We start from the raw sequence: 19,377 nt of genomic DNA, 5'->3' as shown, positions 1-19,377 counted from the left end.
CAACTGGGCCCCTGTCACTGCCAGCAAGTGCAGCAGGCCTTATGGAAGACCAGTGTCCCCATAGCCAGCATTTGTCTCCTCTCGAAAGTAATATTCCTCTTCCTTCTAATGTTCTTTTTAAATGGGACACTACTAAAGCCTCCCGCCAAAATTCTAACCTAACTAATAATAATTATATATACATGTGTAATGTCTTATTTTTGCCTCCAAACACACGAGAAGATAAAGCCTCACTAGTCAACAAGGTCTCGCACTGGCTGAGACACTTCAGAGGCTGTGGTTCAGTCATTCATGATGAAATTTTATCTGCTGAACGAGCCAATGGTTCTCCTGGTTGCCGGGACTTCATAAAACTCAAGGTCTCCTAGATATGGAAGCACGCAACACAAATAGGAAGTCCTCTGCTATTTTTCTCACCGTTAGCTGCCCTACTGCCAGTCACAAGCAGCCGAATCCTTCTTTCAGAACAGCCAACTTGGTCTCAAGCCGTTCTGCAAATTACCAAGATCTTAGGCCACCAGGCCATCAGGTCCGTAAAGGTTCACCATCTGATCTAGTTCCCATGATCAGCTCTGGTCTTGTTTCAAGTGGCCAAACAGCACGTGATCTTGATTTCCAGGGGGCTACTTCTGACATTGATTGACTATGTTTTACTAATCCTTGCATTTCCATTTTTAGCCCAGATTCACTGGCTATAGATTCTTCACCTAATATACCCAGTCCATGTATTGTCCCTTCTCCGGATTCACAATCTGATACCATTAACAATTTTACAAATTCATCCATGGTGAAACTAATCGACAGCCATTCTTCAGATGACATTCTCATGAAATCAAGCTGCTCTACTCCTCAGAAAACAGCAAAACTTCTGTCCTGGAACGTGGCTGGCATTAATGGCAAACTCGCTGATACTGAGTGGGGGGCATTTGTCGAAAACTTTAATGTCTGTATGTTTCAGGAAACCTGGGCAAAACACTGCACATACAGACAGGGGTTTAGCTCCTTTTTTTAAACCAGCCAAGCCATCTTTAGCAAGTAGGGCGGTTGGGGGTTTAACTACCTGGGTAAAATCGACAGAGGTGGCAGGAATAAAGGAGATATATGTGGATTCCTATGATATTTTGGCTGTTGCCGTCCACCCAATCTCAGGCTCCCCTGTTCTCTGCATAAATATCTACAGTAGGCCGGGACCTTCTAACCATCGCTCAACTACTATCAAGCTATTGAATACCTTAATCCCGGACCTCCGTCTCAAATATCATATCATAATAGCAGGGGATTTTAATGTCCAACTCAAATTTAATTCAGACCTCATAGAGGTTATGCAGCCTGAAGATAGTGTATGGAACATTCCTCCCTATTTTATTCCTTATTCCATCCAACAAAATTAATATAAACCGTGTGTTAGGGCTACGCAGATAATAGACCTTATGTTATCCCATGGCCTCCGCCTTGGTAATGGCTGCTTCCCAGCTGACACCCCTGCCAGACCAACTTTCTTCAGGGGTCCATATAGCAATAAACTGGACTACATTTTCTTTGATTTAAGAGCTTGGCACCACATATTAGATGTGGAAGTGGGTAATCCACATACTAGCGATCATGCACCTCTCCAGATCACGTATAAGAGATCTTTTTTAGCAGGAGCCGTATTTCCTCCTGCTTCTTCCGTTGTTATGGAGTTGTCTAGCAATAGGCGCACGGTAAGATGGGACTCATTTGAGAAATCGAATAAGCTTCGAGAAAAACTGTGTGCTTTAATTTCTTCCCACCAGTTATTCGACGATAGCCTTATTTTTGCTCCAACCGAAGTTACGTCTCTTCATTTGGACCTCTTTGTTACTCTGAAAGAGTTGTATACCAAATGTGCTAGGCCATCGACTAACTCTTGTGCCCAACCCCACTCCAAATGGTTTAACAAGAGGTGTAGAGAGGCTAAAAATACCTTGGTCAATGTGTTAAGCACAAAAGATAGACTAGGTATTATCAATGCTAGACGTTATTATGCTTCTGCATGCAACAAAAGCAAACATAAGTATGAAGAGGGGCTTTGGAGTGATCTATTTGAGGCAGCTAGGGCCCATGACTCCAAACGGTTCTGGGTTCTGGTCTCTCGCAGTGACCAGAACCGAGCACCCTATCTGGAGTCCCATATTACCCCTGATGCCTGGCTTTCCCATTTCAAGGAACTGTATGGCCCCCCATTGGCCTGTGATGCACCAAGCTTGGGAGAGTTGACAACCTTGGGTGAGCCTACGTCTTCCTTGCCTCCCTTCACATTGAATGAAACTGTGCTGGCCATCACTGCTCAAAAAGCAGCGAAGGCCCCAGGGTCGGATGGGATTCCCTCTGATATGTTTAAAGCGGACCAGAACACCTGGAGTCCGTACATTAATAGGCTTTCCAACGCCATTTTGATTACCAGATCTTACCCTGACTCATGGAAAGAGGCAATTATTGTGCCCATCTATAAGAAAGGATAGAGAAATTCCCCGGGAAATTATAGACCCACCATCCTTCTCGACAATCTGCCAAAAATATTTTGCCATCAACTGTTGAGCAGGCTGAACAATTGGATAGTGGAAAACCAAATCCTTCACCACCTCCAAGCGGGTTTTAGAGAAAAAATCAGTACAATAGATCAGATATTCCGCTTCATTTCCATCAAATGGAAAGTTGTCGATGTGGATTTAGGTCATCTATTTGTAGCATTTGTTGACCTAAAATCAGCTTTCGATTCCGTACCCCGCTACAAATTGTGGGAGGTTTTGTCTAAAATGGGAGTTCCTTGCTCTATTCTAAATATTATCAGAGATCTCTATACTGGTAATTATGGCAGAATTAGATGGGGTTGTCAAGGTAAATTAACTGAAAAATTCCCTACTGCTCATGGTGTAAGACAAGGCTGTGTACTTGCCCCTACCTTATTTCTTCTTTTCATAAATGCATGTATTCCTTATCTCATGGAGTATTCCAATGATGCCCCCAAATTAAGAGGGCAGAAGATCCCCTGCCTCCCATTTGCTGATGACACCTTGTTGATATCCCAAACAGCCACAGGTCTTTCAACCCTGCTTTTGAGGTTCTTGGACTTCTGTAATGACCATGGCCTAGAAATTAATCGACTAAAAACTAAGTGTATGGTGTTTGGGGATAAAAAAAGCAGGATGCGGCGACCCATTTACTTAGAGGGCGCCGCGCTGGAAAGAGTTGGCGATTTCGATTACCTAGGCCTGAAACTAGAAGACTCGCACAAGTGGTATTGTCATCTTCAGAAAGCTAATTTCCGCTTGAAACAACAGGTGAGTGGTATTGTAATATTCGCAGCTAGATCTCCTAGCTTTGCCATGACGCCCGCTATTGAAATTTATAAATCACAAGCAAGGGGGGGGGCCCTCTATGGAGCCGAACTGTGGGGCCACTGCAATTTAGACGATCTGACAAAGGTGGAAAACTCTTTTTTAAGGTCGTTGTTAAGAGTTCCTTCTAGCACTCCAATGCTCCTTATTCGAATGGATTTAAATCTGCCTCCCATTAGCCAGATCGCTGCTCTCAGGCCTTTGTTGTTTTGGATTTGCCTATGGTCACTAGACTCTCTTGTTCCCTATGTATGTGGGCTAGTCAATCTGATGGCCTATAACACCAGTTCAAAAATCAAGTGGTGTGTGTATGTAGAACGGACCTTCTCACTACTTGGTTTGTGGTCCTATTGGAAGGATCCGCCATCTATTCCAAAAAATGCAATACAGATATTGAAGGATGCATTTTGGCTCTATGTCCAACTTTCACAATTGTCTGCTGTTTCGCCATCTTCCATGACGGGCAGTTTTTAACAAATTAAATGCCACTATGAATCTGCGCAATATATGGACATAGTACTTTCTCCACGTGCACGTGCATTGTATATTAGATTTAGGATAGGCTCTCTTCCTCTGCGCATCCTTACACATAAATGGACTAAAACTAGTTGCACTTCTAAGATGTGCCCGATGGGCTGTGCCAGGGAAGAATCCATAACCCATGTCCTCTTTCAATGTCCTGCATACCATAAACAGAGAGTTAGTTGGATTATTCCTTTATGTAGGAAAATGGGTTTTAAGAACTGCTCACTGGCTTTGAGAATTCTTAAATCTGATTCATCTGTTTTAGTGGCTTGTTGCCTGGCAAAATATCTAGATTCTATCTGGCATTGTAGACTGAATACGCTTAAAAAAATAGAGGAAAACTTAACAATAGATGTGGGGAGCGGCCATTGATGAACCCATTTGTGAATTTTAATGTATGCACTTATCACTTTTTATTGTCTAATGTATTTTTTTCTTTTTTATGCTTAGATACTTTTATATTTTTAAATAGAAATGTTTTATTTTATATGATATGTCTGGTTAGGGTTGTATTTGACTTTTGATACCTATCATGCAAAATCCTGCATTTTTATACGATTCTATAATACAGTATGAATTTCCAGAGGGAAAATGCTTATACCTAAAAAAAATTATGTAGCTCAACTTTTTATGTCTGAAATCTTTTTTACATAGCTTGTTGTCTTGTAAAACTATGAAACTGTGAATTGTGATGTGCTTTTATGGTATTTATTTTTTACCGAAATAAAGCGAATGAACGAACAGGTGAGTGGGGGTCAGGAATGCCTGAAAACGCGGTGCACAGAAAAACAGCGAGTCCCCATGCCCAATTTGGGGCCTCGGAAAGCACACAGCAGACTGGGGGCGCGCCGCGTCTTGGAAACGCGAGTTGCAGCCCGAGCCGAATGTTTAGCTCGTGCCACGTGCAGCTCTTGTTGCAGGCTGTTTCACTGGTCATCCATGTGGGAATGCCAGCCACAACCACAATACCTTCTCCCTACGGAACCTCTTGGCCATCTAGCCACAACCTATCTGGGCTTCTTAGATGTGTCAAAACACTCTGCACTCTTATCAAAGGAACGCTTCTGTGTTGGAGTCATTTTGGCTGCTAAAACATGAGGAGAGCATGTCATAAAAAACTGTGTTGGGTAGAGGAACCATGCAATGTGTACAGCACCTTCGGGTGACACATATTGTCCACCAGATATACTACAACAATGTTAAGACCCAAGTCTATACAAATCTACCTACCAGGCATGTACGGTATCTTGTACATGTCACAGGGATAACAGCTATCCAATGTTGCACAGTAGGGCCCAGATATAAGAGGGCCTAGGGCCTCCTTCATCACTTTAGCATCATCATTATTGGATGCTGATGTGGCCCAACAAGGCCAATTTCCCTGTGCCAAATTAACAAAGTGGAACAATGCATGCATTGTGCCACTTTCTCACCCTTTGTTTCACAGTATGCCTTGGCCAGGCATAATGTATACAAGGGGGGGCTCACCCGGTAGGGGGGCAGCAATAATGGTGCAGGGGAATCTAAGAGATTTCACAACGGCATTTATTTTGGCTACTATTAACACCTGCTCAGAGCAAACATTACAAGGGGGCACACCATTGGTTGCAATGGGCCTCTATGTACAGTTCAGAGTTAGTGGCAAATCATTTTGTGCTAACCCTGGACAATACAGCAATTGTGTCAAATATTTTAACTTTATTGCTCCCTACGCTGTGCCATGGTGTGCCATTTTTCAAATACGGCACATACATGGTGGCAGAAGGGGTACGCTAAGGTTGTGCAGGAAAAGTGGCGCTGCACTGGGTGCAGCACCACTTTTCCTAAATCCTACCCTATCTGTGCACAAGCTTGTTACATCTCCTAAGTACCAGGTAAACACTCACCATGCACATCTCATACACACGCAATGTGACCATGCTCGCTCACAATTGTCATGATGGGTAGATCATTTAGATTCATCTGCACATATCTTGTTTGCTACAACCCATAGACATGTCCCACATCCATCTGGAGAAGAACTGAAATCTCCATGTGTAAACTGACCGTTGTCCTTCATAAAATACTCCTTGTATGGCCGGTACCCCACTTCATTTCTGAAGAGTAGTGAAGCACTGGTGGTGCAAGTGTTTCGTTGATAAGCCTCCTGGAGACCTCAACACGTACATAAATTGTACCATGTTCAGAGTAACATAGTGCAACGTGTGGCACACAGTTCAGTAACATGTGCTGTGACAAATATGTTGGCAACAACCATGCAATTCTAAAAGCCAGCACCTTTGACACATATCTTGACTGACAGCACTGTGTTTGTGGGCATAATTACCTTTTCCTAAGACCCGCAAATCCATTGCAGCGCACATTGGCACCTGTGCATCATTCAGCTTATTCCACTTCCTCAACATAACATCGGACATGGGCCCTCATTACAACCCTGGCGATGGTGTTAAAGAGGCGGTAATACCGCAAACAGGCTGGCGGAAAAAAAAATTGGATTACGACCGTGGCGGAAACTGCCAACATAGACAGACACTTTAACACTCCGACCGCCACGGTGGTACAAACAAACATCGCGGCGCACACCGCCAACAGACAGGCAGAAGACAATGTACCGCCCACCCTATCACAACAGGACTATCCGCCACCTTTTCTGGGGCGGAACCCACGCCAATAAAAACACGGCGGAAACAGTACACAGAAGGGAAAACACTCACCTCTCCACACCCCACGAGGAACCAGGACGCCATGGAGCCCAAACTGCAGATCCTGCCGGCGATGGTCTTCCTGCTCTTCTATCAGGAGCTCCAATGACGGTGGCGACGACCACGGTGAGTACTGCACCTACAACACAGGGGAGGGGGAGGGTAAAGAGAGGCACACACACACAACACGCAACACCCCCACCCCTACCCCTACCCCCACCCTCCCCCACAACACCATACACACAAATACATGCCGCAACATTATATATACGCCCCCCACCCCCCTTGAATAACGCAAGGACAAAAGGAAATGATCGTAACAACTGTAATCAATAAAAATCCATTAGTCAAAACTCAAAATCCAGTATATACAATTATGTACACCAACTACACAAGTCCGGATAGTGCACCGATCATTGTCCGTGGACCACTGGGCCCAAAATGCATGGGCGAGGCACACACTAGATACCTAACTCCAAACGCAGAGAACACTGGAGGGGCATCACATAGAAAATATACAGGCACCTCAGGGGGAGGGGGGGCACCTAAGCCTGATGAACACACAACGCCACTGCTCCACGAGGGGGCTCCATGCCCATTGATGTATCCTGGGGAGTGCAAAGCCACAGTCTCTCAAGTCTTTCCAGTGGGTGGTTTGCCCACTGCTTTATCCTGGGGAATGCAAAGCCACAGTCTCTCAAGTCTGTCCAGTGGGTGGTTTGCCCACTGCTTTATCCTGGGGAGTGCAAAGCCACAGTCTCTCAAGTCTCACAAGTGGGTGGTTTGCCGACTGCTTTATCCTGGGGAGTGAAAAGCCACAGTCTCTCAAGTCTTTCCAGTGCGTGGTTTGCCCACTGCTTTATCCTGGGGAGTGCAAAGCCACAGTCTCTCAAGTCTTTCCAGTGGGTGGTTTGCCCACTGCTTTATCCTGAGGAGTGGAAAGCCACAGTCTCTCAAGTCTGTCCAGTGGGTGGTTTGCCCACTGCTTTATCCTAGGGAGTACAAAGCCACAGTCGCTCAAGTCTCACAAGTGGGTGGTTTGCCCACTGCTTTATCCTGGGGAGTGCAAAGCCACAGTCTCTCAAGTCTTTCCAGTGGGTGGTTTGCCCACTGCTTTATCCTGGGGAGTGCAAAGCCACAGTCTCTCAAGTCTTTCCAGTGGGTGGTTTGCCCACTGCTTTATCCTGGGGAGTGCAAAGCCACAGTCTCTCAAGTCTTTCCAGTGGGTGGTTTGCCCACTGCTTTATCCTGGGGAATGCAAAGCCATGGGTGGTTTGCCCACTGCTTTATCCTGGGGAGTGCAAAGCCACAGTCTCTCAAGTGGATAACAGTCTCCACTGGTTCTGGAGGGGGCTTTGTGACCAGAGTGCTTCATCCTGCTAAGGACTGAGGTAGTGGATGTGATACTCCACTGGATCTGGAGGGGGCATTGTGCCCAGAGTGCTTCATCCTGCCAAGGACTTAGGTAGTGGATGTGATACTCCACTGGTTCTGGAGGGACATTGTGCCCAGAGTGCTCCACGTGCATTGTGGCCGCAACAATGCACTCGCCTGGGTGTGTGTGCCACAAGATTGTCGAGGTACAGGTAGGTTGATACGCCATGGAGGCAGAGACATACCCCACACTGTTACGGCTTCGCAATCCATATGCAGGTAACAACTGTGATGACAGTGATGCTTCATGGAAACTGCCCAGGCTCCTGGAACTCACCACCAGCCTTGGACGACTGACCACTGGGGATGGCAGCCATATCTGCGGTGGTGCCACTGGCTCAGGATGTTACGGGGCCGCTGGCGGTGCTTGCGGCGGTGTCAGTCGTGGCGGCGGGCTCTGTGGCAGCGGTGCTTGCGGCGAGCTCTGTGGTGGTGTTGCTGGCAGCAGGGTCTGGGGCGGCGGTGCTGGCTGCGGGGTCTGTGGCGGCAGTGCTGGCTGCGGACTCTGTGGTGGCGGTGCTGGCGGCGGGCTCTGTGGCGGCGGTGCTGGCGGCGGGGTCTGTGGTGGCTGTGCTGACTGCGGGGTCTGTGGCGGTGGTGCTGGCTGCGGGGTCTGTGGCGGCGGTGCTGGCTGCGGGCTCTGTGGCAGCGGTGCTTGCGGCAGGCTCTGTGGCAGCGGTGTTGGCGGCGGGCTATGTGACGGTGCAGCTGGTGGTCTTCTCCGCCGTACAGGTTGGCGTCGACATGGACAGAAGGTGTGACACTGGTCCTTCAGTCGGTGCCACCATGCCCTCTCATGACCTGCCCTTCATTTTCTGGCCCTTCCCCACCTTTGATGGTGGCGCAGATGTGTTGCCACTATCCCCTTTCATTTTTCCTGACCCCTTGGTGGCAGGTGTTTTGGGCTTCTCCCTCCGGCATGTGGGCACCTTTTTCACCTTGGCAGGTGGCGGAATGTCCTTGCCCTCACTCAGTGGCACACTGGCAGCCATGATGGTTGGCGCACTTCATGACCCTGCAGATGCTAGCACCACTGTGCCTGGGGTTGTGGTGGCTGAGGTGCTGGGCTTGGACCTGGAAAGCCTGGCCCTAGGGGAAGGACAGGGGGGGAGGTGTAGGGAAGAGGTCAATATTAGCCAGGAAAAGTTTTTTAGACACACTGGAGGGGGTTTGGGAGTGGAGGTAGAAGTAGTGGTTGTAGGAGGTGTACGTCTGCTGAATTTGGGTGAAGGTGCATGGGCTGGAGGCTGTTGTGAGGTGGATGGCTGTTGGGTGGGTGTGTGCCTGCGTTTGCGTACTTTGGGAGGAGGGCTCACTGACACACTGGGAGAGGACACAGGGGATGTGTGAATGGTAGTGGGGGTGGTGAGTGCACGTGAGCGGTGTGTGGTGATGGGCGTGCTGGTGATAGAGGTAGTGGTTGAGGATGTAGTGCATGCAGGTGTGAGTGTAGACGAGACAGGGAGGGAGGAGGGAGATGTGGAGGAGGGGGACACAGTGGAGGCAGTGGATGTTGGTATGTGTGCATGGGTACGATGCTTGTGTGAGTGCCTGTGGGATGTGTGGTGATTATTTTTGCCTGAGCCACCCTTGTGTGTTGATGTGTGTGCATGCTGGTCTGATGGTGTGCTTGGGATAGGCTTAGGTACAGGGGTGTGGGTCTGGGTGGGGGAAGTTGGAGGGGGGAGACTGGACATAGGGACAATGGCTGCCATCAGTGCTGAGGCCAGAGCCTGAAATGCTCTCTGTTGGGCTGCCTGCCCAGAATGAATGCCCTCCAGGTATGCACTTGTTTGTTGCAAATGCCTCTCAATACCTTGGATGGCATTCAGAATGGTAGACTGCCCAACAGTGAGGGATCTCAGGAGGTCAATAGCCTCCTCACTGAGGGCAGCAGGGCTGACTGGGGCAGGGCCTGAGGTGCCTGGGGCGAACGAGATGCCCACTCTCCTGGGTGAGCGGGCACTGGACACACATTGAGGGGCTGCTGGGAGGGCAATGCTGGTAGGGGGGTGGCGGCTGTACCTGTTGATGCGGGGGTCAGAGAGGGGCCCGTCATCGCAAGGGAGCTCCCATCAGAGGAGGAGTCGCTGTCACTGCTGTGGAGCTCTCCTCGCCCTCCGTCTGAATGGTGGCTTCAGACTCCGTTGTTTCGCCCTTCAGGGCCAAGTGGGATACAGCTCCCTCCTGCTCCGGTGCCACTGCTCCTCAGCCAGATGATGCTGTTGCACACAAGAACAGGGAGACCACAAAAAGGGGGAGGAAGACAGAAGAAAGACATGTTCAGTGCATGCAACACCACAACCGGTGGCGGACCTAACAGACACAGCAGCCTTCTGCACTATGCCATGCACTTATAGTTCCTAGATTTATCACATGCCCATGGGGTACAAGGCCTAAGCCCGATTGCTGCACACCTGGAAGTCACAGGAGCCTGACTATGTGTAGATGGCACTAACCACTAGTGGGGTTGGGGTGCCACAGAGCCTACCTCACAAGGGACCTTGCCTACAAAGCTCGCCCTGGCCTAGGGGAACCCACTGCCCACCTCCCCCACCCAGACACCTTGTAATACACACAAAGTTAGCAGAATGATAGTGTACTCACCCCCTTGTCGCTGCTGTGATGCCCTCAAGCGCCCAGCCAACTCTGGATACGCCACCGCCAGGATCCGGAACATCATGGGGTTCATGGTGTGACGGGCACTTCTCCCACGTTGGGAGGCCATCCCCAGCTGGGCCTCCGCCATCTTCTTGCTCCAGCGGCGAAGGTCCTCCCATCTTTTCTGGCAGTGGGTGCTCCGTCTGTGGTGGACCCCCAGGGTCCGGACGTCCTTGGTGATGGCACATCAAATATCTTTCTTCTGGTGGGCGCTGACCTAGAGGAATAGTACAGGGGAAAAGGAAAATCTTTACCCATCCGGACTGTCATCTTCTTTGGCCCACATTCCCACCCTTGCCCTGACGCACATACACTCACCGTCCACACATGCAGGCCTCAGTTCCCCCCATTTATCTTCCATCCACAACACTCAAAACAGGCATTTCCCATGCAGCATTCTCACAGTGCACTCACCTGTGTGTCTGGAGGACAGTACAGTTGTGTGTACTGGGGGAGGACCCTATCCACTAGTTTCTCCAACTCCTCCGAAGTGAAGGCAGGGACCTTTTCCCCAGATACATGAGCCATCGTCGCTTCCAGACTGAGGTCAAAGCAGCACTTGCAGTGTAGGTCCTCTCCTGTTGACAGTCAGGTATCAAATGAGGGAACAGACAGAAAATGGCAGTCACGTCCGTGGCGGTGCGTACCTTCACCACCGGCGTACATTGTCATTGGCTCCTGGGACCCATAGGGTCCAATGTTAACCACCCCCTATTGCGACAGTGTACAACGCCAGCGCAGTTACCTCATATCCCCTTGCCCCACCTTACAGGTCAGGCAGCTGCCATTTCAAGGGGCCAAATGGCATTCATTTTAACTGCGTCACACCAATGTAGGCCTTTCATACACACAGTAACAGGCACATTGCGGATTAATAAATGTGTGCAAATGACATTTTGGGATACCTCAATGTTGGCTGACTCTCTGCTCGCTGTTCTCGTCCATAGGGCACGTCCGCTGGGGCAGGTGATGAGATGGCGGCATCCTCCAGTGTACAGACCACTGGTGGACCTGTCGACAATGGAAGAGAGACACGTAATAGTCACCTACAGATTTGATCGTGCAACAATCCATGAACTGTGTGCCCAGTTGGAGCCAGACCTGATGTCAGCTATCCGCCATCCCACAGGGATCTCCCCTCTAGTGCAGGTCCTGTCAGTAATCCATTTACTGGCATGTGGCTCCTTTCAAACAACAGTGGCCATTGCATCAGGGATGTCCCAGCCAATGTTCTCTAACGTGTTGTCCAGAGTGTTGTCTGCCCTGCTGAAACGCATGCGCAGCCACATCGTGTTCCCTCAGGTGGAGGATTTGGCCACAGTGAAACGTGACTTCTATGCCCTGGGACATATCCCCAACATCATAGGTGCCATTGATGGGACACATGTGGCTTTGGTACCGCCCCGCAGAAGTCAACAGGTGTGCAGAAACCAGAAGAGCTACCATTCGATGAATGTGCAGATGGTGTGTTTGGCCGACCAGTAAATCTCCCATGTGAATGCCAAATTTCCTGGTTCAGTGCATGACGCTTACATTCTGAGGAATAGCAGCATCCTTTATGTGATGGGGCAACCCCAGAGGCACCGTGTGTGGCTAATAGGTGAGGACAAGGACCCTATACAGTGTGAATAGTTGTCTGGGTCTGGGGTTGTCCCTACGGGTTGGTGTGTGTCTAACAGTTGTCCATCGACATTTGCAGGTGACTCTGGTTACCCCAACCTGTCATGGCTACTGACCCCAGTGAGAAATCCCAGGACAAGGGCAGAGGAACGCTACAATGAGGCACATGGGCAAACTAGGAGGGTGCTTGAACGGACCTTCGGCCTCCTGAAGGCCAGGTTCCGGTACCTCCATATGACAGGTGGTTCTCTCTACTACTCACCAAAGAAGGTGTGCCAGATCATCGTGGCCTGCTGTATGCTGCACAACCTAACTTTGCGACGGCAGGTGCCTTTTCTGCAGGAGGATGGTCCAGCTGGTGGTCTTGTGGCAGCTGTGGAGCCTGTGGACAGTGAAGAAGAGGAGGCAGAAGAAGAGGATATCGACAACAGAAACAACATTATCCAGCAATAATTCCAGTGAGACACAGGTAAGAAGACGTCACTGCCTCACACATCTCATACTATTGTTGGAGCTAGCATAAGTCTGTCATTTTCACTCTGTGTATGGACCCTGACTTGTCACTTTGCCTTTCCATTTCACAGATGTGGGTCCCACTTTGTGACCTCTGCTATATTTCCTCCAGCCCTACAGCTGTGTTTCATCGGTATGTGAACAATTAAATTGACATTGCTACATTCCATAGTTATTATAATTACACATTTGTGAAAGCACAGACTGACTCCAGATTGTTTTGTGATTGAAGTGTGTTTATTTCTGTGTGAATAAGTGGAGGGAGTTGTAAAATGGGCAGGGGTGATGGTGGAGGAATGTCCATTGCAGAGTCCAGTCTATTTGTTTCACAGGTGCATTGTCCAAAGGGGCATAGAAAGTGGAGCAAGGGCAGTTGATGGATGGACAGGGTGACAAAGTGGCACAGAAGGGTGACATTCAGGGGGGTCTCATTTCCTTGCGGAGGTCTTGGCAATGTTCTCTGTCTTGTTCCTGGATGTCAGGGACCGTTTGCAGGGTGGCTTTCCATCTGCAGGGGGTGGGGTGCTGCTGTCGTGTTCCTGTGGCGGTGCCTCCTGTCCACTAGTGCCGGCAGAGGTGGAGGGCTGTTCATCATCCAGGCTAGTATCAGGGGCCCCTCGATGTGCCACAGTCTCCCTCTTGGTGTTGACAAGGTCTTGCAGCACCCCTGCAATGGTGACCAGGGTGGTGTTAAGGGACTGAAGTTCCTCCCTGATCCCCAGATATGTTCCTCCTGCAGCCGCTGGGTCTCCTGAAACTTAGCCAGTACTGTTGCCATCGTCTCCTGGGAATGATGGTATGCTCCTATGATGTTGGAGAGTGCCTCGTGGAGAATGGGTTCCCTGGGCCTGTCCTCCCCCTGTCGCACACCAGTCCTCCCAGTTCCCCTGTTTTCCTGTTCCTCTGTCCCCTGAACCATGTGCCCACTGCCACTGCCCCCAGGTCCCTGATTGTCTTGTGTTGGTGGGTTTGCCTGGGTTCCCTGTAGTGGTTGACACACTGCTGATTGACAGAGGGATAGGCCTGCTAGGTGGGTGCTGTGCTGGTGCTTCCTGAGGGGGAGGCTCTGTGGTGGCTTGTGGCAGTGTCAGGGGAACTGACTGTCCCGAGGTCCCAGATGGGCTGGTCTGGTCATCTTGATCCAGTTGTACAGAGCTGCTGTCATCACTGTGGGTCTCTTCTGTGGGGGGACTGGATATGTCTGGTACCTCCTGTCCGGTGACGTTGGGTAGGGGTCTTGCAGGGGTGTAAAGGCATGATTATTGCATCTGTGTGTGCCATTGTGTGCAATGGGTGAGTGACCTTGTACTCCAGTGCTTGCATTCTTGTCTAGGTCCTTGTGTGATAATTGGTTTGGGGTCTGTGTGGGTATCTGTAGTGGACATGCTTTGGTGATGGGTGTCCATGCTTTGGTGTTGCATGCAGGGCTTGGTATTGGGATGGGTGGGTTGTGACAGTGGGACATATGTGAGGTGTTGGAGTGATGGGGTTGAGGGTGAGGGTGGGAGTATGTGATGTCATGCAGGTAGGGTGGGGGATAAGGTAGTAAAGAGTTGACTTACCAGAATCCTACCTCCTGCTACTCCTGCGAGGCCCTTCAGGATGTAGTATTGCCAAGACTTGCTCCTCCCATGTTGTTAGTTGGGGGGGAGTAGGTGGGGGTCCACCTCCAGTCCTCTGTACAGCAATCTGGTGTCTAGAGACCACGGAATGCACCTTCCGCCAAAGGTCGTTCCACCTCTTCCGGATGTCATCCATAGTTCTTGGATGCTGTCCCACTGCGTTGACCATGTCGACGATTCTGTGCCATAGCTCCATCTTCATAGCAATGGAGGTGTGCTGCACCTGTGATCCGATTTGCTGTGGCTCTACCCGGACGATTTCCTCCACCATGACCCTGAGCTCCTCCTCAGAGAACCTGGGGTGTCGTTGAGGTGCCATGATGTGGTGTGGGTGATGTGTGAGGTGGTGTGTCTCTCTGGCGTGGTATCAGAATTCTGGTAGTAAGGGTTTGTGGGTGATGTGGGTGTGTGTTTTATATTGGATTGGGTGTGTGGGTGTGGTGTGTGTATGTGTATCAGGTGTGTGTATTTCAAATTGTCCAATGTGATTGTGTTTTGTAAATGCGTGTGTATTTTAGCACAGCGGTGTATACCGCCAATGGAATACCGCGGTTGAAAGACTGCCGCGTGGATTTGTGGGTCGTGATAGTGTGGGCGTATTCCTGTTGGCGTGACGGTGGAGGTTTTGTTATCACCAGTTTATCACTGACCTTTGGTGTGGCGGACTTGTGTGGGTGTCTGGATTATGGCGGATTCCGAGCTGTGGGTTCCGCTACAGTGGTATGTTGGCGGTCTTCTGGACGGCAATAAGTGGAATTTACCACCAGGGTTGTAATGAGGGCCATGGTGTTGATACCCAAGCATATGTGATGGTGTCTTAACTGAAACACATGCCATTTTAACATGGCATTGCACACATCATACCCTCTCACACACAACCCTAGATCTACACATGTGGCATACAAAGTAACACTTACTGGCTGCATCGGGGTCTTCAAACTGCAAAACCTCACCAATTGTGTAGGGTGACGGTACACCTGCAAGACATGACAAGAAAACACAGCTTTGTGATTGTTGAAAAATTAAAAGCATGGACAACTGTTACACATTCCACTTGTTTAGCTGAGTGAGCTAGTCAACTTAGTATTAGGAATTAACAACTGCCATCTACAGCATGCCAGTAAGACAGACATAGTCAGTCCACAAAAACATGTACAAATAGGGGATGCACCCATACATACATGTCTCAGATACAAATGTTACACAATTTTTAGGGACAGGATACTGTACATTGGCAGAAGCTTAGAACTTTGCAGTCAATCTATATGAAAATGGAGCAACCACTCAGATGTGTGACTCTTTTCAACCCCATACTACCACCACATAACTCCTTCATGTGTGTGCCATATGTAACACATGGCACACCATGGCGCATGTCAGGACACTGACGTAAACTATGACATTATGGTGGCACTTAGCATACTTAACAGCTTAATGAAGGTGCTAAACCTGATAAGTGAAATTAGGCATTTTGATAACAATGGAATTGTCAGATTACCAACCTGCCTTAGCACAAATGCAAGTTAACTCCAAAATTCGCACAGTGGAACCAATTAGATTTAAAGGCTCTTTTTTCGTGTGCCACCTACGGCATGAATTCACACCTTGCATTCTTCAGTCCTGGCACTATCATCATGTGGCACCAGGCCTTAAAACTGCCCCAATGCATGCATTGTGCAACTTTTTACATATGGTGTAGTGATGCCTCCATCAGCCACATTACCTTCAAAAACTATGACACTGATGTTGCATTAGGAGCCAATTATTCCTTCTTACAATTGTGTTCTTGTCGTGTCACTCTGCCCATACATGACTCAAGGAACGCACACACCCATGACTACCAATACACCTGCATCATGTTTGTCATCACTTAATTCCACAGTTGTAAAGGCCATGATGTACATGTAGATTTGTGCCTGGGATACATTAACCCTTGCACTATTGCACATGTGGGTACCATTTTCGGCACTTTAATATGTAAATGCTATTCACAAAATGCGCAGAGATGAATGTGCAAGTTGTCTGCAACCAGTGCATTCCTAACCTCTTATGAAAGCAGGTTGCTTGAGACACACAACCTGCTATCCTCACTCTTGTCATGACATGCTGCAGTTATCCTTATGTCCTACTGTCATGCACATGAAAATGAGAATGTATCTATGTAAAAGGGGTAGTTACCAAGAGGTCCGCCAACCCAAATCACCAGGTGATCCTGGAGATCCTCTTCACAGGTAATGAGGTCTGCCCACCAGTGTTTCTACTGGTGGTCCGTGTGCTCCACCGAGAACATCCTATGTAGCTGGTAGAGCACCCTGCCCCCCCGCAGCTTCCTTGCCTCCGTTGGGTAGGCCATAATGACATGGCCACCCATAGCCACCATGTTGGGGAGGTAGTGGCATACCTGCCATATGAACCCTCCTAGTTCATCACCACTCATCTGATGTGCCCTTCCCCGACATCATGCAGATTCCCTCCACTGCAAACTAATAACCCCATCAATAATAAAACTATACCCCACCTAACCCCAAATACCCCAAAAACTAAACTACCCCAAGACAGACACCCAGCAATACTTATACAATAAAAGGAGAACAATGTACAAAAAACTTTCAAAATTTACAAAAAGGCCTAGACACAGACAGGACACAGCACAAACCACTCTAAAACCACAACTCTTCACTCCAGCACAAGCACCACACAACCTCCATCCAAAACAGACTACAAGACTGTAAAGTGTTTGAAATGGGGGTCTTTGGTTGGCAGTCAGGTTACCCCTTGTCCAAGCAAGAACCCTCACTTGAGTCAGGGTAAAGGAGAATCACCCTCAGTTAAACGCTGTTCACCCCCTTCGTAGCTTGGCATAAGCAAGCAGGCTTAGCTTCAGAAGCAATGTGGAAAGTATTTGTACCAACACACAGAGTAACTCAGTGAAAACACCACAAAATGACACAACTCAGGTTTAGAAAAATAGATGATATTTATCTACACAAAACAAGACCAAAATGACAAAAATCCAACATACACAAGTCAGGTTATGAATTTAAAAAGCAAAAGAGTCTTAAATCCTTTAGAAAACAGTGAGAATGTTGTTAGCGTACAAAAGTACCTGTGTAGTGTCAAAATAAAGCTACACGGGCGAATGTGCCTTGAAAAAGGCCAGTGATGCATTGATTTCTCACCAGCAAGCAAGAACGTACATTGTTCCTTCTCCGGTCAGGTCCGCATGCGTCGTTTCTTCTCTCCTGCAAGACAGCGATGGGTCGATCTGGATGGGCACCTCGGGTCCGCGCAGGCTTTATGTTGATTTTTCAGCGCCCAGCGATGTTGCGTTGAAATCCGGTTGCACGGTGTCAAGAAACCGTGCTACATGGGGGCTTGCATCGTTAACAGCAGCCATTGTGGCTGTTGCACGTCGTTTCTCCAGCTGCATTGTGTTTAACTTTTAACAGCGATGTAGGTGGAGTGTCAATTTAAGCTGCGAGGCCGGTGGCACATAATTTTTCAGCCACAAGGCGGGTCGTGCGTCGACATTTTCAACGCACAGTGGTCTTTGCGTGGATTTCTGTCCTTTTCCACTAGCTACACCTTTAGAGGGCCCAGAGACAGGGTAGGGCACCATTGGCAGGCAGGACTCTGAGCTGAGCACAAAAGCCCAAGTGCTGGCAGAGAGAAGTCTTTGACGTCCCTGAGACTTCAACAACAGGAGGCTCCACGGGCTCAGTTAAAGCCCGTGGAGATTCTTCACCAGTGGGAAGTCACACAAAAGTCAGGCTTTGTCCTCTCTCAGGTAGAAGCAGCTACTGTAGGCCAACCCAGAAAAACACAGTCACAGGCATAGGGGCAGCATTCCTCCTCCAGCTTCAAACTCTTCTCCTTGGCAGAGGTTCCTCTTGGTTCCAGAAGTAATCTGATTTTCAGGGGTTTTCGGTGCTCTTCTTATACCCCTTTCTGTATTTGAAGTAGGCCTTCTTCAAAGAGAAGTCTCTGTTGTTTTCAAGATACTGCCTTGCCCAGGCCAGGCCCCAGACACACCCCAGGGGGTTGGAGACTGCATTGTGTGAGGGCAGGCACAGCCCTTTCAGTTGTAAGTGACCACTCCTCCCCTTCTCTCAGCCCAGATGGCCCATCAGGATATACCGGCTACACCCCAGCTCCCTTTGGGTCACTGTCTAGACAAGAGGTGCAAACAGCCCAACAGTCAAACTGACCCAAACAGGGAATCCACAAACAGAGTCACAGAATGGTTTAAGCAAGAAAATGTCTACTTTCTAAAAGTGTCCTTCTGAAACACACAATCTAAAAACCAACTTCACTAACAGATGTATTTTTAAATTGTGAGTTCAGAGACCCCAAACTCCAGATGTCTATCTGCTCCCAAAGGGAAGCTACACTTTAATAATATTTAAAAGCAACCCCCATCTTAACCTATTAGAGAGATAGGCCTTGCAACAGTGAAAACCCTAATTTCTCAGTATTTCACTATCAGGACATATAAAACATATAATTATATGTCCCACCTTTAATATACACTGCACCCTGCCCACGGGGCTACCTGGGGACTGCCTTAGGGGTGCCCTGCATGTATAAAAAAGGAAGGTTTAGGCCTGGCAAGTGGGTACACTTGCCAAGGCGAAGAGGCAGTTTAAAACTGCACTCACAGACACTGCAGTGGCAGCTCTGAGCCATGGTTACAGGGTTACTAATGTGCGTGGCACAACCAGTGCTGCAGGCCCACTAGTAGCATTTGATTTACAGGGCCTGGGCACCTCTAGTGCACTTTATTAGGGACTTACCAGTAAATCAAATATGCCAATCATGGATAAGCCAATGTACACATATAATTTTTACAGGGAATACATACTTTAGCACTGGTCAGCAGTGGTAACGTTTCCAGAGCAAACAAAACAGTAAAAACAGAGTCCAGCACACAGGAACAACCTG

Source organism: Pleurodeles waltl, chromosome 11, assembly GCF_031143425.1.
Source record: "Pleurodeles waltl isolate 20211129_DDA chromosome 11, aPleWal1.hap1.20221129, whole genome shotgun sequence".
NCBI lineage: Eukaryota > Metazoa > Chordata > Amphibia > Caudata > Salamandridae > Pleurodeles > Pleurodeles waltl.
This window is presented reverse-complemented; position numbering follows the sequence as displayed.